The sequence below is a fragment of the Anabrus simplex genome, chromosome 1, assembly GCF_040414725.1.
Source record: "Anabrus simplex isolate iqAnaSimp1 chromosome 1, ASM4041472v1, whole genome shotgun sequence".
Lineage (NCBI taxonomy): Eukaryota > Metazoa > Arthropoda > Insecta > Orthoptera > Tettigoniidae > Anabrus > Anabrus simplex.
Genome location: NC_090265.1, coordinates 1,772,939,477 through 1,772,965,642, shown reverse-complemented (window position 1 = coordinate 1,772,965,642; position 26,166 = coordinate 1,772,939,477).

The window sequence follows — 26,166 nt, the reverse complement described above, 5'->3', positions numbered from 1 at the left end:
CTGATAGAGTGACTTTGCGAAAACGTAAATATTCTCGAAGCGTACACCATTTACAGAAGTAATAAGTGTGAGTAAAAGATTTGTTTTCCCGCATCCCGACGGACCTGATATAATACATCGAACAGTAAAAGGAAACAACGTTCCATGACGTTTTCTTGTAGTTGTACTAGAACTACGTAAGAGATGTGGTACAATGTCGGTAACAGGTAGTGTGTCTTGCTGCTTTATAATCTTCTTGATAACTCAATCATAAACTACGTAATAGTAATATATACATATTAAACGAAACAAGAGGCAACGGTTAGTTTATGATTTGCTCTTGACTAGTAAAGTCGTGTACAGCATGGTGAAACAACGATATACAAACGACATGAAGAAGAAGAAGAAAGTAAAAACTGTTGGATGGAAAGATGTTATAAAGGCTGCGAAAAAAGCTATTCGAGGGGAATACAATCCTCGTGTAGCTATTACTAAAGCGTTACGCGCAGCAAGAGCGAGAATTTCTCCAAAGTGCAGAGCAATATTTAGTAAACGTGCACGAATTATTCCTGTACCAAAACGAGGAGGATTTCTTCCTGCGCTGTTTGCTGGCTTAGCAGCTTTAGGGTCATTGCTAGGTGGTGCTAGTGCTGTAGCGAGAACTGTCAAAGCTGTAGAAGAAGCGAAACAACAGTTGAAAGAGAGTGAACGTCATAACAAGACTATGGAGGCAATTGCGTTACGAGGCAAAGGTGTGATCATGAAGCTAGCGCCATACAAGAAAGGGCTTGGTATCTACATTTCTCCAAAAAACGTCTACTGAATGCACTGCCACATCGAGCTCTAACGCATGATGAAGTTTTTACGTTTGCTAAACAACTAGGAATTCATTATTTTCGAGGAGTGTATATGCGCGATCAACTACCAGCGCGAACACGTGAACGTGAAAGTGCCGTAATTAACTTGGACGACAGTCGTGGACCTGGAACTCATTACGTTGCTTATGTAAAACGTAAATCTAAAGTATGGTATATTGATAGCTATGGAGACTTACCTCCTCCTTTTGAGCTCATACGTTATTTCGGAAGCAGTACAGACATTGTTTACAATAAAAACCGTGTGCAAAACTTTAATACACGCATGTGCGGACGATTATGTCTTATGTCCTTTTATCAAACCCAGACAGTAGAAAAAATGCATTAGTGTCTACGTGATGACGAACAGTGAAAGAACGTTTGCTGTACATAGAGAAGGACCTGAAACAACCGTCTATTTTAATCCACCAATCGAACTTGTCTATCAGCCGCATAGTCTTGGACTAGTATCGTTTGAAAGCTACAATAAAATCTATAATGTGCGTGATGGTGTCAACAAGTTCTATTACGATGAGTATGTGCTAACACTACCCTCAGGTAGTTATACAGTAGACGATATTCACGACTATATTGAAAGTACGTTAATTGATCAGTTTGGGGAAGATAGTTTTAGTAATCATAATTACAAGTTCTCAATCACTATAAGCAACACTACACATAAATGTGTTATTGAATCATCATTTAAGATTGACTTCAAATCACAACCTGATTCGATTGGACCACTGCTTGGATTTTCATCGAGGGAGCTCCTTCCGAACGTACGTTACGAGTCTGATCAACCTATAAAACTCTTCGATGATTATAATGTGAACATTACTTGCAATATTATTACAGACTTCAATAGTAATCTACAACCTTCGCACGTCCTGCACGACTTTATTGTTACAGAGGAACGTGGATATACTATTTGTGAGAAACCAGCAGTAGTTCTTTATCATCATGTGTCTGTAAAACACATTAGCAACAATACTCTTAGACTTGTAAATAAACATAATCAGCTTATTCATTTAGATCAGCACGCGTACGTAGCTTACAAACTACATCTTAAACGAGTATGAAAACCATCTATAAAACACGGTGTACATTCCGAAGACATACTACATGTGTGCAGAGACTCATCGAGTTAACAGATACCCATAAGCAGATACTCCAAGATTTAGGATATACACTACTACAAGAGAATAGAAGAAATGCTAGACATTACGAATACAGTAGAAAGTCTTGAAGGTGTAGTACGAAGTGAGCTTCATTCCTATCAACCTTTTACGTTTGGATTAAATAACAATGATGAAATTCATTTTATTATTAATCAGCAAGATGTATACACCTTACCACACGAAAGCTACCTCTATATTGAAGGACGACTAGAAAAGTCTGATGGGAGTGGGCCAAGCACTTCACACCTAAACAACCGTGCTCTAGCTTTTCTCTTTTCTGAAGCGCGATATGAAGTAAATAATGTTGAAATAGATCGAACGAAGAATGTTGGTATTACAAGTGCAATGAAACTTTACCCTTCTTTCTGTGATGAAGAAAGTAATCTTTTGCGGATGGCTGGATGGTGCCCAAAAGCTAGTAACAACTGGATGATTAATGAGGATGGAACTTTTACGGGTATGTTATCACTGAAACATATTTTTGGATTCGCAGAAGACTTTACACGTATTATAATCAACGCAAAACAAGAGCTTATTCTAATCCGTGATCGAAGTGATTACAATTCTCTTAAAGCAGTAGAAACACCAGTAGAATCGAAAATAACACTGCATCGTATACTGTGGAGGATTCCACATGTAACCTTATCTAATAGTGAAAAACTTCGATTGCTCAAGATTGTAGAAAATGATACACCATTACCTATACGTTTTAGAAGTTGGGAACTGCATGAATATCCTGTGTTACCACCTACAAACAAGCATAGCTGGGCTGTTAAAACATCACGTTTTACTGTGAAGCCCTTGTACATTATTTTTCGATTTCAAACTAATCGTAAATTCAATCACGAAAAAGATATCTCACTGTTCGATCACTGTAAATTAAGACACGTTAGACTATATCTCAACGTAATTACGTATCCCTACGAAAACATAGACATTAACTTTGAGAAAAATAAGTTTGGGTTGCTCTATGACATGTTTTGTAAATTTCAATCATCGTATTATCAGAAAGAAGATCGTCCGCTATTTACACCTCAAGAATTTAAAAATAAAGCACCGATTGTAGTTATAGACTGCTCTTATCATGAAGAATCTATAAAAGAATCTCCAGTTGATATTTGTTTAGAATTTGAAACATCTGAAAACATTCCTGCTAACACAGCATCCTATTGTCTTGTTATTCATATGAGTGATGTTACCTACCATCCGCTAACGAATATTGTTACGAGACTATAAATAAGAATAGTTCTTTATCATTTTCATTATTGTGTGCTTCGACATCGTACGCTATGGAACAAAACTGCAAATGTGAATGCTGTTTGCATGCTCATACACAACATCTTATTTATCTTACACGAGTTAGTGAGGATATTAAGATGTTCTATAAACATAGATCGTCGATGCCGAAACATCTTATTCAATACTTACCACCAGGATTTTTCTCTACGTACGCTGCCTCTTACGTACATAATTTTTGGGGCATCCTTCCTCTACACAGTAAGATGTCGATCGAAGTAGCTTTATGCAGAACTTGTCAACGACATTACAAGCATCGAGGAGAAAATGGTGATGATGATTGGGATGGACCAAATCCGAGGACTGAACACTGTACACAGTGTATGAATGAACTTTCTCTAGTACCTCATGATGATGATGATGATGATGACGATTCCGAAAAGGAATAACAACAAGGTAAGAAGTATATGATCTTCTCTGTAAAGCATAACATACTTAGTATAATATATTTCTAAATGTTTTGTTTTATTTGAATGTTGCAGGAGGCATTTCAGAAGCATACGTTGTTAAGAATTATACCAACCTTGTCAGCAGCAAAACGAACACTGTTGTAGTACATTAGTAAATAAATATTCGATCGCATTCAAAAATGTTGTACTTATTGCACTGCTTTACACCGACTTACTCTTAAGAAAAACGATCAGGTCTAAACATGCACAATGACGTCATCATGCATGTTTAAACTTGTTCAAATTTACCGCCACCACATTCCTTTACACCGACTTACTCTTAAGAAAACGGACAAGTCTAAACATGCATGATGACGTCATCACTGCAACACGTGCTTACTCTAGCTCCCCCGATGTATGATTAAACTTGTTCGAATTTACCGCTACCACATTTCAACTAAAGAGTGTAGCACCGAGGTAAGCGATGTAAGATAGCGGTAACTGTGTTGAATAAAGATGGCTGTTTGTCAAAAAGAATTTTTCAAATTATCCGCTACTACATAGAGTGCGGCACTACGCTCTCTTGATTAAAGATGGCGGATGACAAAAAGCACGTGGGTTTGTAAAGCACGTGGAATTTACCACCACCACAAAGAGGGCAGCACGGTGCTCTCTAGATTAAAGATGGCGCATGACAGCTGTTATAAAAAAGCATCTAGATTTTAAATTGCTCGCTACTACGATACAGATAGCAGCACGGTGTTCTGTAGTTTAAAGATGGCTGCTTGTCAAAAAAGAATTTTTCAAATTATCCGCTACCACATTTCAACTAAAGAGTGCAGCACTGAGGTTTGCGATAGTCCGCCTCAAAGGTAAGTAGCAAAAGAGGGCAGCACTAAGGTTAGCAATGCAAGATGGTGGATGGCAGCTGTGACTTAAAACTTACCCGCAAGATAGCAGCACGATGCTCTTTTCATTAAAGATGGCAGCTTGTCAAATAGAATTTTTCAAATTAACCGCCTCAAAGGTAAGTAGCTAAAGAAGGCAGCACTGTTCTCTCTGGATTAAAGATGGCTGCTTGTCAAAAAAGAATTTTTCAAATTATCCGCCACCACAAAGAGGGCAGCACGGTGCTCTCTTGATTAAAGATGGTGGATGACAGCTGAAGAGCACGTAGAATTTGTTTCCAAACAAGAGCACGTGGAATTTGCCGCCACCACATTTCAACTAAAGAGTGCAGCATGGTGCTCTGTTGATTAAAGATGGCGGATAACAGCTGTCAAAAAGCACGTTGATTTGTTTCCAAACAAGAGCACGTAGAATTTGCCGCCACCACATTTCAACTAAAGAGTGCAGCACTGTTCTCTCTGGATTAAAGATCGCGGATGACAGCTGTCAGAAAAGCACATGGGTTTGTTTCCAAACAAGAGCGCGTAGAATTTGCCGCCACCACATTTCAAAGGTAAGTAGCTAAAGAGGGCAGCACGGTGCTCTCTGGATTAAAGATGGCGGATGATAGCTGTCAAAAAAAACGCGCATAGGTTTGTTTCTAAACAAGAGAATGTAGAGTTTTTGAAATTGCTGTCACCACATTTCAAAGGTATCTAGCTAAAGAGTGCAGCACTGAGGTTTGTGATGCAAGATTGCGGATGACAGCTGTCAGAAAAAAGCACGTGAGTTTGTTTCCAAACAAGAGCACGTGGAAATTCCCGCCACCACAAAGAGGGCAGCACTGTGCTCAAAGATGGCTTCTGTCAAGTGGAATTGTCTGCCACCACATTGCAAAGGTATCTAGCTAAAGAGGGCATCACGGTGCTCAAAGATGGCTGCTGTCAAAAAGCATTTTTCAAATTATCCGCCACCACATTTCAAAGGTAAGTAGCTAAAGAGGGCAGCACTGTGCTCTATAGATTAAAGATGGCGAATGGCAGCTGTCAAAAAAGCACGTGGATTTGTTTATCTTGCGCTAGTGAGGTTAAGTTGGTAGCACTAAGTTTTAGGCCCGCCGAGATGGCAGCACTGCCGATGACAAGTGACGAATTTGCAGCTACTATGATAAAGAGGGCAGCACGGTGCTCTGTAGTTTAAAGATGGCGGATGACAGCTGTCAAAAAAGCACGTGGCTGTCAAAAAGCACGTGGCTTTGTTTATCTCGCGCTTGTGAGGTTAAGTTGGTACTACTGAGGTTTAGGCCCGTCAAGATGGCAGCAGTGAGGTTAGCGATGCGTTGTTGTCTGTCAAAAAGCACGTGGCTGTCAAGAAACACGTGGATTTGTTTACAAATTCAAATCTCGCGCTAGTTAGGTTAAGTTGGTACCACTGAGGTTTAGGCCCGTCAAGATGGCAGCAGTGAGGTTAGCGATGCGTTGTTGTCGATGACAGCTGTCAAAAAGCACGTGGCTTTGTTTAAAAATTCAAATCTCGCGCCAAAATTCAAATTTCCCGCCAAAATTCAAATTTCTCGCGGGAGGCGGAGGGGCCTCCCGAGAGGCGGAAGGTGGTGGCCGTCGAACTGTCCTATTATACTACTTGCTATATTACCATTCCGGGAGGACACACAACCTAAATACTTGAAAATTATCGACCTGTTCTAGCTTTGTATCACCAATCCGACATTCAATTCTGTTCAATTTCTTACCTACTGACATCAATTTCATCTTCGAAAGGCTAATTTTCATACCATACTCATTAGACCTATTTTCAAGTTCCAAGATATTCGACTGCCGGCTTTCGACACAATCTGCCATTAAGACCAAGTCGTCAGCATAAGCCAGACTGCTTACTATAGTAATAATAATAATAATAATAATAATAATAATAATAATAATAATAATAATAATAATAATAATAATTGTACCGGGAGGTACACCTCTACGCCGTACATTTAAATCTTGCGCTAATAGAACTCCTCTACAGGAGAAACACTGAACCTGAAACTAGACCTATTTAAACTTTCCTCAGACGATGTCACTACCGTAATTTTGTTATTGTGAAGTTTCCAGAACTGTGTGAATTTCTACTTGTTTTTGTTTTCCATTCATCAAGAAGTTTGGACATTTTCTCATAGATGTCACCGTTAATAAATTAGGATCATGCACCTTGGTGCGAAGTGAAATAACTTTCTTTGAAGAAATTTTGTATTCATAAGTTTTTCTTTACTAAATTTCGTTCATTCATTTTTGGATTGGCAATATTGATCTTTTCTTTCCGCCAGTTTTGAATTCAGCCAATCCCTAATTTCTGTAATTAATTTTCAGCCTATCACTGGTTTCTTCTTCGATTGTGTGTGTAACTATTATATCCACCAATAAAATTCTGTGGGTGTGTCTTGCTTATTCTTGAAAGGTCTCGAACCTTCCCCGAGGGTTTATAAACTGCGGGTTGTTACTGCTCTTGGCCATTTGATGAAAATCTAACTTAGTGTGTGTGTCAAGCAGGAGGCGAAAGGTGCCTCTTTCTTCAGGCAGCTGGTATTCAGCAAGGTAATGGCCAATTAACATCTTATTTCTTGCTAGTTCCGCAGTTTAACCTGAGGGAAAGGTCGGAAAACTTAACCTTGTAACCTACTTTTCTACAAATGTAATTTTCTGCCGACTTATGTAAAAACTTCATAATATCTTTAACTGTAAATCGGGGATAGAGAGTGCTGTACCCTCTCGAGCTCCCCTTCACATTGGCTTGAGGTGACTACGTTTGTAACTGGCCTTTTCCTTTCCGTAATGTCTTAACTTATTTTTTATACGAGTCACGTCAATAGTTTGGGAATAGCCCCTGTTTTATCGGCCTAGTGCCCTTTAGGTTTTAAGATGTCACACTGAGGAGTGCAAGTATTCGCCTCCTTTCATTTTTGTGTTCGGGCTGTTTATTTAACTGTTATTTCCTTACACGAAGGCCCTGTAGGTTGGGTACGAGATACCCCTGTTTCAATTTGTAAGCTGGGCCATGGAAGGCCAAGAAGTGTAAGGTATTTTGGTGTTGCCTTGAATAGGCTTGAAAACTGAGAGCGTGTCAGCTCTTTTCAAGTGTTGTAAAAGTGCCTCTGGGAGGCTTGATGTTAAAAATTGGGAGCCAGTGCTCCATGTATAGAGGGGTGTTCGCCCTTGCATAAATGGTGACCCTTGTAATTTTGAGCGTGTAGCTCAAGAATTGTGTAGTAAGGGCTTGAAGCCCACTATCTGTTTATACCACCAATCTTGTCTTTCCTAGACTTGCTTATCGCTACTGGTACCTGTTACATTGTTACTTGTTTTTTTTTTTTTTTTTTTTTTTTTTTAAGAGAGAAAAATATAACCTTTGATACAGTTTTAAATTAAGTTTGATTTGGTAGATAGACTCATTCACCCCGGCACCTTCTTTCACCTCTGCTGGTCCACGGGCATCCCCGTAATAATAATAATAATAACAAGAATAATAATAATAATAATAATAATAATAATATAGTAATTGTTTTCTTCTTTCAGATGGACAGTACTGTCTGTTTATCGGTGTGGTTGATTCTCACAACGACTGTGTTATTCTCCGGCAGTCATCCTCCTCCAGATGATGTGATTCGTGCTGTGCCAGATATTTATGATCGTTTCTTTCAAGAAATTCAAGGACCTCTTGTCATATCGCTGGATTTTCAACGAAATCTGTACGAAAATGTAAATGGTGAGCGAAACAAGTCCGACTGTTCCCCGTTATCTTCCATCGGTAAAAGTGTCTCGAATGATTCCTGTGTATTTATGAACTACAACAGTTCAAATAATTACGTATTAAGCTGTACGGATAACTTTATGAGACGGGTTCAGCACTCCGAACATACGGTGTTGCTTGTGGACTGCTGTTCTGAACAGGAATGGAATTTCTCTGATTTGTACAAGAAGGCTGAGGGTTTACTTGATAGTCATTAGAGGGAACAAATGTTTACTTACGTGCATCAACAAACTGTGGTCGCATCACACATGGAACTCCCATGCCCGCTTCGTTGTAGCAATCAAGAATGTCGACGTGAATCTCGAGAAGGATATTCTTAACAAGTGTCTTTCCGAACTGCAGTCAAGGAATATATACAATAGCATAGTGGTTATGGCAACGTTAGATAACTCCACGTTAAAGGTTTACACCTGGTTTCAGTACAAAAATGCAGAAAACTGTAATTCGTACGGTGTTCTGTTAGACTGTTGGACCGATGAGCGCTTTACTAAAAATGTCAATTTGTTCCCTACGAAAATTATTTCTAATTTTCATGGATGCCCGTTAAAGTTTTCGGCTCTCGAATTTCACCCTTACGTCATCGAATCGGAGGGTAGTTATAAAGGCATTGAAATAACATTGCTCGATATAATTGCAAAGAAGGCAAATTTTACGGTAGTAATGGAATATTTTCAGAAAGGTACCAAGCCAGAATGGAGCAAAAGACATCCCAATGGTACTTGGACAGGGCTTGTCAGCGACGTCATATACAATCGAGCTGACGTGGCACTCGGTCTGTTACGGTATAAAGCCAAGACGATGGCACTCACCGACACTACTGTTCCCTACCTTCCAGCCAGTTATATCTGGATATTACCGTTTCAAAACCCGATACCAACTTCTCTAAATTTACTAAGAACATTTTCAAAGGAAATTTGGCTCAGCGTAATTTCCGCATACTTTCTAGCATCAGTGACCCTGTATTTAGTAGCTATCAGGAAACCGAACGGGAAACTGAAACGCGTGCATTCTTATTTTGAGAACTGTCTCCTTGCTATTCTTGGGAATGCAGCAAACACATTTCCCGACACCACATACTTCAGATTTGTTCTAATTATATGGTTGTTCGGGTGTTTGCTGATCAATGCTGCATATAAATCCTGTCTAATTTGTGTTCTTACTCATCCTGGATATGGTCGTCAAATTGGCAGTATAGAAGAGTTAGTAAATTCAGATATGAGGATAGGAATGCTGGAGGCATATAAGTACTACTTTGTGAATGACAGTGACCCAACCGGCCAAAAGGTTCTAGAACATTCCCATGCATGGGACACGGTGGAGGAGTGCTTCGATGCGGTAGTCACGCATGGCGATACCTGTTTAGCTCTTGAGCAGGCCTTAAAGTACATCAGAGCGACGAAGTATGCTGACAAAGGAGTATTACCAGAAATTCGTACTCTCCGAAAACGCTTTTTATCATTCTACATATCTATGTTGATGCCTAAGGGAAGCTTATTAGTGCATACTTTTGATAGAGTAATAGAGGGATGTGTAGAGAGTGGAATTGTGGAAAAAATTGTATCTGACTTGAGTATAAATGAAGCGATTAGCATGGCCTATACGCTAGAAGAAAGCAACACTGTACTTTCGCTTTTTCAACTTCAAGGGGCATATTTCCTCTTGATTATAGGACTGTGTATTAGTTCTTTCACGTTTGTCATTGAGATGCTTATTTCAGAATATACACTAGTACTGAAGAGGTGAATATTCGGTGACAGAGACCTGGTTATGGAGAAGCAGATTAAACCTGAGCCTATGCTTGATGAATATCTGGTCGTTAAGAAGAGTGTAGAATTACGTAGATACCATATAATTAGGAATCGGAAATTCATGTCATAAAACAGTATAAATATGTAACCATTAATGCACTAGAAAGTACCTGAATGTGCAACAAGTTGACTTTAAGGGCCCATATTTTGTCCCCTTAGCAGAATAAAATACTTGTAGAAGTTGAAGAATATTATGAACAGGGCTAATAATATTGGTGTATACAGAGGGGTCCAGAAAATGTAGACACTCTTTGATAGTCAATATCTTTGGAAAAAAATGACACATCGTTGCAATTATTGCGAGGTAGTGTAGTTCGTTATTTTCTCAACAGGTGATGAAGGTCACTTGAACGGCGCGACAATCTTGGCGCGCATTTTCCAGCAGATGACAGTGAAGCAATGAATGAAGTAAGATTGTCGTCTGAGCAACGCAAGGCCGCATTGAAGTGGTACTGAAAGTGCAGAAAAAAGATGATAGAGGAACAATGGCAATGGCGTAACGTGCATGGAACTCATCCACCAACACGTACAACATTTTATCGTATTCTGGATAAATATGAAGCCGACCGTATTGTTCAGGATGTGCATAAGGAAAGATCTGGCCGGCCAAAAACATCAACAAATCCAACTTCAGCGCTGCTGTGTTTCAACGTTTTACTAGGTCACCTCAAATATCTGTGAACCAGAGTGCACGTGAAGGCGGGGTAAGCCGATCAACCGTACGACGAATTCTGAAGGCTACAAAGTGGAAAGTGGACATTCCAAGATCGGTGCACTCTATGAACGAGGACAACGCGGATCAAAGAATGAAGTACTGCGAGTGGTTTGTAACTTACACTTCGCGAGGATGAACGGTTTGCAGGGATGTTCTCTGGTCTGACGAGGAGGTAATGTAAACCGCCACAAGTGCGTGTATTGGGCTCCTGAAAATCCTCACGCTCACGTGGACAAATATGTTAATCTATCGGTGTTGATGTGTGGTGTGGTCTGTCATCGCGAGGTTTGATTGGCCTATTCTTCTCTGAAGGTGCCGTAACTGGTGAGGTGTATTTTCATGTGCTTCAAACATCGATTTTACCTGTGTTCGGCCTCACTACCGCAGAGATGTCAGAGCCTATTTGGATGAAAATCTCCGTGGAAGACGGATAGGTTGAAGAAGAGCTGTTGAGTACCCACCACGGTCTCCAGACCTTACACCTCTTGACTTCTACCAACGGGGGACTTTGAAAAATGAAGTTTATCAACAGAAGCCAGCTACACTGAACGAGCTACGAGAAACCACCTAGGTGCCCTGTGCTGCTATCACACCGGCAACACTGACAGCCATAGTTCTGTCAGCAGTTCAGCGGCATCGACGTTGTTTGGCTGAAAATGTGAGTCACTCCGAACACATAAAAGAACCTTCCCGCCACGCAAGAATTGTAACGGTATGTCATTTTGTTCCAGTAATTTTGACTATCTAAGTGCGTCTTCAATTTTCTGGTCCCCTCTGAATATTACTGAATATATTCTCCACTTAGGGCAAGTTACAACGAAACTGTTATAACGTATGTTATTCAGTATTTGACATAAACACTACAAAAACTACCAAAAATGTGTTCGTAATTTCGTCCCCCACCAAATTTATGAAAAGTAAAATTAATTTTAATATATTTTTCTTTTCTAATCTTACCTAACACTCTCCCTATAATGAATTACTTGAAGGCCATTTATGAAAAGAATGTTTTCTTGGTATTCGTTTTAACATAGTTTTTCGGCGTTGCTCGTGGGATTTTAAATGCTCTTCCTGCATGTTTGTAACCCATTATCTCGTCTCTCACTGCCTTAATAGCCTTCGTGTAGCCCCCATATCCCACTGCTTGCGTTTTCCCATCTGAAAATAAGAATAAACAACATAACAAATTAAATGAAGGGGGACGAAATTACGACCATTCCCCTGATTTACTATAATGGCCGCTACAGTAACTAACTGTAGCGATTACATGCTTGGAACTAAACCATATTTCATACACATATCAATGCTCACACTTGGAATAACAGGCTCCTAATTTGAATGCTGCACTAACTCAGCTGAGGATGAAAAATGAATCCTTCTTGCACACAGAAACTAAACGTGGTGCTCTTAACTCTCCCAACAAGACAACGGGATAAGGCTAGCGTGTGCGTGCGGCTAAACATTAGCTACCAACCGTGCAAACTGGAAATCCCTAGAGGGGCGAAATTAAGTACGGGGACGGAATTTGACCCCTCCACGTTATTTTCGTAAAATACAATTAGTATCTGTAACTTATGTCACCACTCCATGGATTTTGAAGTGCCAGCCTCATCAACGGTAAATTCTTCACTATTGCAGTTAACGACTAGGGAGGGACTGGTTCTTTCCGTGGTCCCTCAGCCAGGCTTGGTAGTGCAAAAATCTCCCTTCTACACCGCATGACGTGGCCGGGGCATTCACAAAAGCAACTAACAGTTTTGTGGATAATGATTTTTCTGGACATGATATGGGCTTATGCTGTGTCGAGAAATCAAAGCGAAACTCTTACGTTTCGCAGAGAACTTTGTTCTGCGTCTTCAGAAGGAAATCTGGACTGTTCACGAGGAAGACTTCTACAATAATGAGGGTTTGAAATTCAAGTTCATACTAATATTTTTGAGATTTACTTACAAATTCATTTACAAATTTTAGTTTCACTGTAGAACAACTAGCATAAAGTGGAGATATGCTCGAAGAAGAAATGACTTTACAAGCACAAGGATGACTTGAACACCTTTGTTTGAATTATAGCTCCCTACAACCACCCTTGAATTAGCACATTCATCTTAGTTTTATTACACCTAAATTCTCTTTCATTGTATAATCCTTTAGGTGGAGTCATATTTTACACATGACAGCATCTTTATTACAAGATAATTGGACTTTTAACATTTAAACACTGACAAATAGGAACCATTATTCTCTCAATGAATTTTTATTGACAATTCTAGTGCAAGGTATGAATGAAATGTAATCTGAATCTATAAATATTGAAATTAAAATTTAAATATTTTTGAGTCAAAATATTTATCTTATCCATAGAACGAATATTTAAGGAGAAAAAATAAGACTTTCATGTTTTGACCACGCCCCATTCCCGACAGCTGCATTTGAAGAATTTTAAAACTATAATTGAACAGTGACTTTTAATCGCAAGATTAACATCAGAGGACAAAAGTATTGTGGTAAGTTCTGCTATGTATCTAAATGCTATGGATAATAACAGTAATAACGATTATTCCTCATAGTTAAGGAACGTCAGTTGGACTACTCCACCTCCCCGCAGTTTCATTTCACGACGCTATTTTGGCAAACATCAACGAAGGTAGCCTGTAGGATTAATCATTTTAACAGTATTAACGCATGTAACATTCTCCATAGCTCGCAATTACGATAAATCGGCAATCAGTGACAATATGTTTTCAATAAAGGAGTGTGCATTCCTACTGCAAAAGCCTAGGCCGTCAGCGCCACGTACCGAGCTATGAAACTACTCCAATTACAGTGTGTGGAGGCGATTGTCAAGGCCGGTAAGGATCTATCTAGTGCGACGTATCAAGTGGGCGTGCTCTAAATATGATGTTCTATCACACCGTGTGTGCGTGGGAAGTAACAGAGAGGACATAAAAGTAGTAGGGCAATGGGGGTACCAAAACATGGCGTCAGCATTTTTCTGCTGCATCAGCACCCAAGGTCATTGTCAAAGATAACAGCTGTCATCTTCACGGAACCTAACCTTACAGTACTTTTCGGCCAAGAGAACATCGCTAACCTCACTGCTGCCATCTTGACAGGGCCTAACCTCATTATTGCCACCATACGCACATGGGGGCGCGGAATTTAAAATCCACGTGATTTGTCAACTGGCAAGATGACAGGTCCTAACCACTTGGGTGCGGAATTTGTACAAGTGAACGTAGCTAACCTCACTGCTGGCATCTTGACAGGGCCAAACGTCATTGTTGCCACCTTAAGCACGTGGGACCGCGGAATTTAAAAAAGTACAGCTGTCAAGGTGTCAGGTCCTAACCACGTGGGCGCGGAATGGAAACAAGTGAACGTGGCTAAACTCACTGCTACCATCTTAACAGCACCTAACTTCACTAATGCCATCTTAACCATGTGGGGCGCGAAAATTTTGAAAAAGTAACAGCTTTAAAAATTAAATAATTGAAAAAGAGGTTCAGCCTATTCAATACATAGGAAAGAAATGTAGTGATTACATTTTTATTTAATAGTAAATATAAATGGGACCGGTTTAGACCCTAGTCCAGGTCATCGTCAGCCGTAAAAACATGTAAAACAATGCATATGAAAAAGAAAAAGAAAAAGAAAAAGATTAATTAAACTCTGGATCGGTATAAGATGAAACAGTACGTAATATTAAGAATGGTAGTATGGCACACGCAATGATAGGCGAAGTCTCACAATGTTTATGAATATTGGAGAACAGTCAAAAGGGTCAGTTTCCACACTCTGTCAGGCACAAAGTCACAACACTATCAAATAATATATGAAGATCATAAATAACTTGAAGTCGCAGACGAATAGATTTGTAGAAGCAAACCGCCAGCTCCCGGTGATCAGCGCGGCACATTCAAGGTCATGCGCTGCGGTCTCGAACGCCAAAGTAGAATGGAGAATATCCTGAAGGTCCAGTATTTGTCTCGGTTGCGGGAAGTTAAGTACGTGTATATAGAAATATACAACGCAAATCAGTATAATTGAATGAGTACTTGTGCTCCTGCTACGTTCTTGGAAAACAGTTGACTTGAAAAAACAATTGTAAAGAGAAAAAAATATAGTAAAAAGCGCAATATCGGAAAACAAATGAAAACTTATATGCACAGTGCGCTATTTTTTAAATTGAAAAAATTTTAGGTCATGATTGAAGTAGTCGAAATTGGCGCAAGACAAGAGTTAAAATTTGAAAGAGGAGAACCGAAATGAAGGTCGATGGGGTTTTTTATAATAGAGAAGGTAGAATAAATTAACAGAGGAAAAGTGATAGTGAAATAAGAGAAAGAATAAAAGAAATTGAAGTTAGACAATATTGAGGAAGGATAAGATAGGGAAATGAAGGAGGGGTTGTTTAGGGTGGGTTAGGAGGGTGGGTTATTGGAGGTAGAAAATGTGGGTGGGAACATTGTAAGGCATGGAAAATAGAATTGGGGTTTTGGAATTTGGAATTTTTGAGAAGAAGAATTAGGAAGTCAAAAAGGATATTGGGTTTTTCAGAAATGTCGTTTAAATTGAAATTAGGGTTGAAGTACTGGTCAAGGTGGATAAAGCAATTTTCAGTAATGTTTAAGAGGGGGCCTTTGTTAATGATTTTAAGTATATTCATGTCATTGTCAATACTGGTGAAACTATGCTTGGAGTCTTGTATGTGCTGTCCTATGGCAGAGAATCTGTTGTATTTAATGGCGTTGACATGTTCAGAGTACCTGATATTGAAGTTGCGGCCAGTTTGTCCGACGTAGGAGGAATTGCAGTTGTTGCATTTGAAAAAAAAACCATCGACCTTCATTTCGGTTCTCCTCTTTCAAATTTTAACTCTTGTCTTGCGCCAATTTCGACTACTTCAATCATGACCTAAAATTTTTTCAATTTAAAAAATAGCGCACTGTGCATATAAGTTTTCATTTGTTTTCCGATATTGCGCTTTTTACTATATTTTTTTCTCTTTACAATTGTTTTTTCAAGTCAACTGTTTTCCAAGAACGTAGCAGGAGCACAAGTACTCATTCAATTATACTGATTTGCGTTGTATATTTCTATACACACGTACTTAACTTCCCGCAACCGAGACAAATACTGGACCTTCAGGATATTCTCCATTCTACTTTGGCGTTCGAGACCGCAGCGCATGACCTTGAATGTGCCGCGCTGATCACCGGGAGCTGGCGGTTTGCTTCTACAAATTTATTCGTCTGCGACTTCAAGTTATTTATGATCTTCATATATTATTTGATAGTGTTGTGACTTTGTGCCTGACAGAGTGTGGAAACTGACCCTTTTGACTGTTCTCCAATATTCATAAACATTGTGAGACTTCGCCTATCATTGCGTGTGCCATACTACCATTCTTAATATTATGTACTGTTTCATCTTATACCGATCCAGAGTTTAATTAATCTTTTTCTTTTTCTTTTTCTTTTTCATATGCATTGTTTTACATGTTTTTACGGCTGACGATGACCTGGACTAGGGTCTAAACCGGTCCCATTTATATTTACTATTAAATAAAAATGTAATCACTACATTTCTTTCCTATGTATTGAATAGGTTGAACCTCTTTTTCAATTATTTAATTTTTAACGTTAATACTTTCAATACGGAACAATGAAATTTCGGTTCTCCTCTTTCAAATTTTAACTCTTGTCTTGCGCCAATTTCGACTACTTCAATCATGACCTAAAATTTTTTCAATTTAAAAAATAGCGCACTGTGCATATAAGTTTTCATTTGTTTTCCGATATTGCGCTTTTTACTATATTTTTTTCTCTTTACAATTGTTTTTTCAAGTCAACTGTTTTCCAAGAACGTAGCAGGAGCACAAGTACTCATTCAATTATACTGATTTGCGTTGTATATTTCTATACACACGTACTTAACTTCCCGCAACCGAGACAAATACTGGACCTTCAGGATATTCTCCATTCTACTTTGGCGTTCGAGACCGCAGCGCATGACCTTGAATGTGCCGCGCTGATCACCGGGAGCTGGCGGTTTGCTTCTACAAATCTATTCGTCTGCGACTTCAAGTTATTTATGATCTTCATATATTATTTGATAGTGTTGTGACTTTGTGCCTGACAGAGTGTGGAAACTGACCCTTTTGACTGTTCTCCAATATTCATAAACATTGTGAGACTTCGCCTATCATTGCGTGTGCCATACTACCATTCTTAATATTATGTACTGTTTCATCTTATACCGATCCAGAGTTTAATTAATCTTTTTCTTTTTCTTTTTCTTTTTCATATGCATTGTTTTACATGTTTTTACGGCTGACGATGACCTGGACTAGGGTCTAAACCGGTCCCATTTATATTTACTATTAAATAAAAATGTAATCACTACATTTCTTTCCTATGTATTGAATAGGTTGAACCTCTTTTTCAATTATTTAATTTTTAACGTTAATACTTTCAATACGGAACAATGAAATTTTTATCTTTAAAGTAACAGCTGTCAAAATGACAGGTCCTAACCAGGTGCACTTGTTCTGATGTGGATTTTGAACAAGTGATCGCGGCTAACCACACTGCTATCGTCTTAACATGTCCTATCCTCACTGCTGCCACCTTAACCAAGTAGGAGCGCGGAATTTGAAAAGTGACAGCTTTAACCGCGTGCATTTGTTTTACCGTGGAATTTTAAAAGGTAATCGATTCCCGTAACCTATCTGGTATCTTGACGGGACATAGCCACGTGCAGAATTTTTGAAAAAGGGAACGGTCGCTAACCTTACTGACCGAACATAGCCAGGGGCCTAAACTCAGAGGATTAAGGCTTGTTGCCCTTCACGACATATCCCTTCCCATTACCATCTTAGAGGGGGCCTAACCTCAGAGGATTATAGTCTTAAGGCTAGCTGCCCTTCTCGACACCATCTTAGAGGGGGCTAACCTTAGAGGAATTAAAGGCTAGCTGCCCTCATCGACATGACACCATCTTAAAGAGGCCTCACCTCAGAGGATCCTAGTTTCAAGGCTAGCTGCCCTTCTTGACACCATCTTAGAGAGGGGCCTAACTTCAGAGGATGAAGGCTAGCTGCCCTTCTCAACACGCCCGTTCCCGACATCATCTTGGAGGGGTCTTATCTTACAGGGTCATAGTTTTAAAGTAAGGTGCCTTTCTCGACACTATATGATAACTGATTAATTAAATTCTGAATTGAGAACAAATGTATACATATAGTCGAGGGACGCCCTCTAAATCAAACCAAATTGATTATAGGTAAACTTAAAGCAAGATTAAATTACAAGATGATTAGCTGTCAAGAATATGTCCATGGACTAACTTTACTGCCTACCTGAAGGGCTCAAAGCAAGTACCTTAATCTTTCAAAAATTTACTTGTGTACTAATAATAAAATGCATCCTTTCTCCAGGAATTATTTTGTACATTAGGTGAAAATATGTTAAGGTGAGGCTGCGAGATCCTCCCATAAACCGGATCACAATAGGCACAACAGAAAATTAATGAACGTGCACAGAAAGCATGTCCAAAACCGAAGGCGCTCACAAAGATAGATAGACATAAAACAGGTCTCTAAACGACCCCAAAAATTCACCACACTTCGGAATGGAAGAACAAGATAGCACTAAGAATGGTAACGCGCCCACCAAAATTAGAAATCGATCATTAATTATCGGAGCAAGCACCTCTAATCATAAAAGTTCATGCACACATCAAATCAATTAAGCATAAAAGAGCAATGCAGCTCAAACCACCAGGAAATCTCCACATTCAAATCATAAATCAATTAAGGTGAAGAGGTAAGTGCCAACAGCTCCCAACTTAGTGGCAAGCTCATCACAAATTAATTCTCGATAATAAAACAATTCTTTCTTTTTAATAATCCAAGACAATAGTTTCCATGGGCGACGGTTGCCATGGAGACGATAACAAGAGTAAGCGTTACCGAAGCATAAAAGAAAAATTATTATAAGAAAATAAAGTAAGAAAAAATAAATTTAAATAAAGAAATAGATTCCGAAGATAATCTCGCGATCTAAACCCTTTTACTGGATGACTTCACATAATCAAATTATTTCACGCCTTAATTCAATAGCATAATTTTCACAATATTTAATCCCCGTTAATCCGAAACTGAAATATCTTTTAGTGCCAAGAACATCTCGCCGAAAAGGTTTTCTTCCTCACACAGTAGTTTAAACAGTGCAGCCAGTAAACCGCACACTTTTCACGTGACGAAATTTCCAAGTTCATTTGAAATGAATATCTATCAGAATTGGTGTTCGTAGGACGGAATAATATCCGCTAATTTAATATTTTGAGACGAGGCAATCCAGCTCCAGGAGAAAAAGAAAATAATATCATGAAGTAGACTTACATTTTGACCATGAGTAGAAACTAACGCATGGTGTCAATTGGGATGTAGGTTACTTACAAATTCACAGAGGTAAAATTAGGCAGAAAAGGTAGCGGACGTCCACTCCAGGTAAGAAAATAAGAAAAGAACACTTCAGGGCGTTAGCCCTGATCCTTTACATGCTATCCAGACATGTTGAGGTAGAGCCACCACATTAAGCTTCCAACCTTCATGGCGCTCGACAATGAACTAAGACTCTGCCAGCAAGGCGATGTACAGCAAAGATAGTGGGAAGGCGAGCGGGTCCACTAGCGAGACTCGCTCTTCGGCTGGTCCGACAGCAGACTAGAAGATAACAGGAAATAGTCGTGAAACACGTCGTATATAAACAATGGAATATTACTCCGCGGGTGGAGAAGATGCAATTAAATTAGCGACAAAAGCCGCACAGGAAATAAAATGAAAACGAGAAGGAATAAAATGCCAAAGCGATAGTGATCTCAATGGCAAGTCGGCCAGGCCAAAAATGTGGTGGAAAGAGGCTTAAAAAGGTGTCCCCACTGGGACAGCCCTTCGTCCAACATGACGGAGCCCCACCCCACTTTGGACTGAGAGTTCGTGAACACCTAGATCAGACATTCCCTGCGAAGTGGATAGGAAGAGTAGGTCCTGTTTCATGGCCCGCTCGTTCACCTGATCTCACCCCACTTGATTTCTTCTTCTGAGGCCATGTGAAAAGCCTTGTGTATGAGACACCTGTTGAGACTGAAGAGGATCTCTTGGCAAGAATTCTCGCTGCCTGCGACGCTGTTCAGACGACACCGGGGATGTTCGAACGGGTACGACAGAACTTTGTGTGACGATGCCACACCTGCATTGACGTAGGAGGACGCCATTTCGAACTTTTGTTGCAAATGGATCAGCTTGTGAAACTTGTGTAGGTAAATGGACTTAATCAGTAGAATTTTGTTTAACGTTTGAGTCGATCTTCCCCGGACTACGGTTCCTTATCTCAAATTGATCCATTTACCGTCCGCCATCATCCTGAAAGTTTGTAACAACATCAGGGACACACCCTGTATAAACAAATTAACACGTAGAAAGATTACTTGTTCACGGAGTAAAGGAAGACATACTAGGCAAGATCCCCAAACCCATCATTTCCCGGTACTGTTCCAGACTCAGTGCCTCCGATATGAATGTTCTAGTTGCTTGTATGATGACAATTATTATTATTATCTACTTTACAATAAAATTTCATTATGATCCTTAAGGTTTCTCGACCACCCAACAAACTCCTCTGAATGTATCATGTAAGTGGTATAATCCAGTCCATTAGGGATTTTAGTAGGTTCGAACCCCACTGTCGGCAGCCCTGAAAATGGTTTTCCGTGGTTTCCAATTTTCACACCAGGAAAATGCTGGGGCTGTACCTTAATTAAGGCCACGGCCGCTTCCTTCCCACTCCTAGCCCTTTCCTGTCCCATCGTCGCCATAAGACCTATCTGTGTCGGTGCGACGTAAAGCAACTAGCAAAAAAAAAAGGATTTTAGGGAATTTCAAAATTCTTTAGACATCTAGGGACTATCGCATTCTCCGTTACCAAGTCTTAAGACCAAAGGGTGTCTGAAAGTACCTTATTAATCCATGTCTATCCAATCGACCTTCTGAGTATACGTTACAAACTGCTGGATGGAATCCTGAACAACAGAATCTTACTCAAGAACTTACAGCACATACCAAAAGAACAAGCTAGCTTTAGACCAAACCTTAGTTGCTCCGACCAGGTGATGGCTCTTACCATCCACACTGAGAAAGGATTTCAAAACCGGAAGAAGACCATGGCTGTGTTTATGGACCTAACATCACCATATGACACTGTTTGGCGTAAGGCAATAATTCTCAAATTCATGAAAATAATTCCTTGCAAGACCCTAACCACTCTATTGAACTACATGCTGGCCAACAAAATGTTTGAAGTGCATTTAAATGGTAACATAAGTAGGTTTTATAGACTAAACAATGGGTTGCCGCAGAGCTCAGTCCTCGCTACGTTGCTTTTCAACTTAAACACGAGAAACTTACCTTCCACAAATGCTAGAAAGTTCATATATACCGACAAATTTGCTATAACTGTACAGTTCCTGGTTTTAGATATCTGAAGTTACCCTTACAGATAATCTCCTCAAGCTTAATAAGTTATTCACTACTTGGCGAAGGAAACCAAACATATCCAAAAGTGAAATCAGCTGCTTTCACTTGAACAATAAGCAAGAAAATTACATCCCTCAAGTTCAATTCATTGGGCAACTACTAAAGTTTAACCCTCATCCAAAATATCTAGTAGGCATTGTATTGGATCGATCACTGACAATCTCAACAGAACATCTTCTAGGGTCAAAATCCGTAACAATATCCTACGCAAACTCTCAGGAGCAGGCTGGGGCACATCTGTATCTGCCTTAAGAATAGCAGCTCTAGCTTTAGTTTACCCAGCAGCTGAATATTGCACACCAGTATGGCTTAATAGTGCTCACACAAAGAAAATAGACACTCAGTTGGATGCCACAATGATGACTGTATCAGGAACCAGCTCTGGAATAGCTACAAGTATATTATAACATTCCTCCTCCTCGTCTTAGACGACAAATGTTACTAAAGAAAGAATGGCTGAAATGCCGTGAATATTCTCTCCTGCCAATACATCAGAACAGCTCACATCAGCGCCTCAGGTTAAATTCAAGAAAAATATCATGGGTACTGCGTGAGAGACTGATCCAAAACAGTTAAACGTGAATCAATCATAACACCATATAAGGTTATCTTAAAACCCAGACAAACTAGGCTAATCCTCGATCCAGTTGACCGTCCTCCTGGTTTCAACCTAGCAGGACAAAATCTGGACGTCATTAAATCGAATAAGAATCCAACATGGTAGATGTCAATACTGGAAGCTGAAGACCTTTACTGTGACTGTGCAGTCTCTGCAACATATGGCTATGGTTTGCCCACTCCGGAAGTTCAATGGAACAATGCAGGACATCCATGAGCCCACTGATGAAGCTGTAAAATGGTGTTGGACACTCAACTACAACGCTTGTACATTATGTGATCTAAGTCTCCATCTGTATGCTTTAACACTACTCAAATATGTATATAGTTGTAAATATGTTTTTATTAGTCTTTGTAAACTTGCGTCCTTCTGCCATACTAAATAAGTAAATACAATTAATTCATAACTTTTCCACTTTATACCTACAATCAATCAATCAATCAATCAATCAATCAATCAATCAATCAATCAATCAATCAATCAATCAATCAATCAATCAATCAAACAAACAAACAATCAATCAGTCAATCAATCAATCAACCAACGAATCAATCAACCAATATATAAATAAATAAATAAATAAATAAATAAATAAATAAATAAATAAATAAATAAATAAATCATCGAAATATCATAATATGTAAATAAATTTAGAATTGGGGCAAATATTCAGTTTTAAGACGAGGAGTAAGAAAATGAACTAAATTATCAAGGGAAATTTTCAATAAATGTCCAAGTGCTTTGAAAATATTTAGGTAAACAATTTACAGAGAAACTGCCCTAAATTCAGATCAGTAATGAATGAAAAAAATTGTCAGCATGGGGCGATGTTACGCGGGAAGAAAAGGGCAGGAGTCGGGAATGAGCCCCCCCCCCCCTGGCTTGCCTTTGCCGTCTGTCACAACACCACGATCCATTCCTCGCAATAGAACTGCACAAAATTATTGAAACATAATGACAGCAATGAATATTGACACAAAAATATCACATTTCAGTTAGAAAATTATAATCTGTTTATGTGTAGTGCCCCTGAGATCGCTTTATGCACAAGTTTTGCTGAACATTTAACTTCGGTTACACATTTATTGGACAACAATTCATAATGGAGTAGTAACAATGGATCCACTCAGTTTCGAACGAGGTCTTTCTTGCACGAAGTTATTAACATATTAGGATTATCAGTTGTGCGGATTGATATTTTTCAAACTTTACTTGAACTTGTCTGATTTTACTGTTTTGTTTTTTAATTGAATAAATTATTATAACCGAGACTTCGGTATCTGTTACAGAGTATTGTTCTGTAGTTAGCGAAACAAGAAACCAATTCAAGTTAAGTTCAAACATCTAAGTGGTTCATGGTTGGCAGTTCAGCATTTTAACTGTTAAACCACGGATGCTGTCAAATAAAACCTGTTAAACATTATTTCTAATAATATTAAGATAACAAATAACCCGCTTGTTTGTGTAACTTGAAAATATATTGCATTATTTCTACCAGCTATAATTAAATGTATATAAGTTATTCATATCTTTTTACATTTTATTTAAGGGGCGCGAATTTTTATTTTGCAGCCGGGGCTGTATTGGATCTGTTACGCCCTTGTTTTTATTAATAGCATAGATAAGGCCTCTACAGCTAAATTAATTGTTACTTTCTTGTTATTAACTCCGGTTCCGTAGCTGATTGGTCAGCATCGTGGCCTTCAGTCCTCGCCATCCCAGGTACAATTCCCGGGCAGGTCGAGGGAATTTTAATCTTAATCAGACTCATTGCTGCTCGGCGATATTTGGACAGTGAGCTGTGTGAATCAACTCTATCACAGGTTCGTGATACCGGACCACTGAATAAAGTCAAGCATCTTTTCGAGCTTGGTTCTTTCAAAACACCAACTGACTGGAGAGCTCGACCAGGAGTTTGAAGGAATCTCCACGTCGTTTTTCACAGCTCGAGTGGACTGGAACTGCACTGCCGTTGGCCCTGAAACTAGTTTTCCGTGGTTTCCCTTTTTGTTTAAATGTGCTTTACGTCGTGTTAAAGCGATGATGGGATAAGAAGGGGCGAGAAGTGGCCGTAGCCTTAATTAAGGTACAGCTCCAGCATTTATCTGCTGTGAAAATGGAAACCACAGAAAACCATCTTCAGGGCACCCGACAGTGGAATTCGAATCCACTACGTCGCGAATACAAGCTCACAGGTGCTTGACCCTAACCGCACGGATAACTCGCCCAGTGATTTCTCATTTTTACACCAGGAAAATGCTGGGAATGTACCTTAATTAGGTCCACGGCCGCTTCTTTCCCACTCCTAGGCCTTTCCTATCCCATCGTCGCCATAAAACCTATCTATGTCCGTGCGACGTACAGCAAAATTGAAAATAAATAAAATAAAATTCTTGGCTTAAAGAGAAACCCTACAACATCAGCGCTGATTATCTCAAAATATCAATCCCCGCCGCGACTAAAAGCGGCTCTAACTGCTCTCAAGTTGGGAACGTAGTTTAGTGAGCACGGGACCCTTAGCTGAGGCATTCCTTCCAATTACATGTGTCAGACTCCTCTCTTTCATCTATCCCATCCGACCTCCCTTGGTCAACTCTTGTTCTTTTCCGACCCCGACTCTATTAGGTTCCGAGCGCTAGTGAGTCTTTCATTTTCAGGCCCGTCGTGGCCTTTGTCTTTCTTTGGCCGATATCTTCATTTTTCGAAGTGTCGGAGGCCTTATTTTCTCTCTCTCTCTCTCTCTCTCTCTCTCTCTCTCTTCCTCTGGTGAGTATTATTTAGAGGATGGGGTTGTCTAGTTGTACTCCTACTTAAAACAATAATCATCACCACCACCACAATCCCAAAATATCACGTTAATTACTTCTAATAATATAAAAGCATATTTACAGTCACAGCTAGATTTTAATCATTTAACGAGATTACTTATAAACAAAGAGGACCTGGATTGAATAATTCTGTACGCTAACATATTTGTTTGATAATAAATTATAAGTTAGGCCCGGGGCGACTAAGTTACCTTTCCACTGTCAAGACAAATAATGAAACTAATGGACTGAAGCAACTAGAGACTAAGAATAGCGTGAAATACAATAATTAACAACTCCTGCATTAACACAATTGCCATGATGAACAAGTTTGAGAAAAGTAAACCACAAGAAGTTACAGAGACTTTTCAGTCTAACACAAATAACATGAGAATGATTAACGTGTAGTCTGCTTTGACAGTAAATGATTTTTTTCATTTAGATCAAAAGTAAGATAAATTAGAGGCCAATTAATTTTCCAACAGCTACCAACTTAGAATGGGACCACGGGGCTCAGCTAAGTCTGTCATTGGTTCGACTTACTTATGATGGGCTCCTCCATTTCATGCTTCCTATACCACGCTGAAGGTTAATGGTCGGTGGTAGCAAAATGGGTCTCGGCTCACAAGTGGCCACGGCTGGTCCGAGGTCCGACAGCTCTGCACTCTGACCGACCAACCGAGCAGAGGAGGGGTAGCAGTGGCTCTACCGTGCCTCTACGCCTCTGTATTCGGGAGACGGGACAGGGCTGGATCTCACGGCTGGTCCCACACGTCGGCCACCCTGATAATGGTTTTCCGTGGTTTTCCATTCTCCTGCACTACGGAAAATTCCGGAACAGTTCCTAGTAGGCCACGGCCGCCAACCCCCTCACCTTTTCCGAGCATCTCCTTCACCGTAACAAATCTCCCGCCCTGAGAGACGGCCTTACCGTCTAAGAGGCCCGCCTCCCCCCTTCAGGGGACGTTTTATTAGTAACAGTAGTAAGGTATTAGATTAGCGAGGATTAGTTAATGAGTAATTCAGACATAAGAGCTCTGGCCAAGTTGACAGGTTCGATCAGTGAGGTAGAATTTGAGGGTACTTAAATACGCCAGTCTCGTGCTCGTAGATTTACCCTAGCTACCGTGGGATTAGCCGTATCTTTACGTCAGTACCGTAGCCTAGATCGACCTCGACGGAGGAGAGGAAAACATGTGTGGTGCGCATATGAATGTTTATAAGGACAC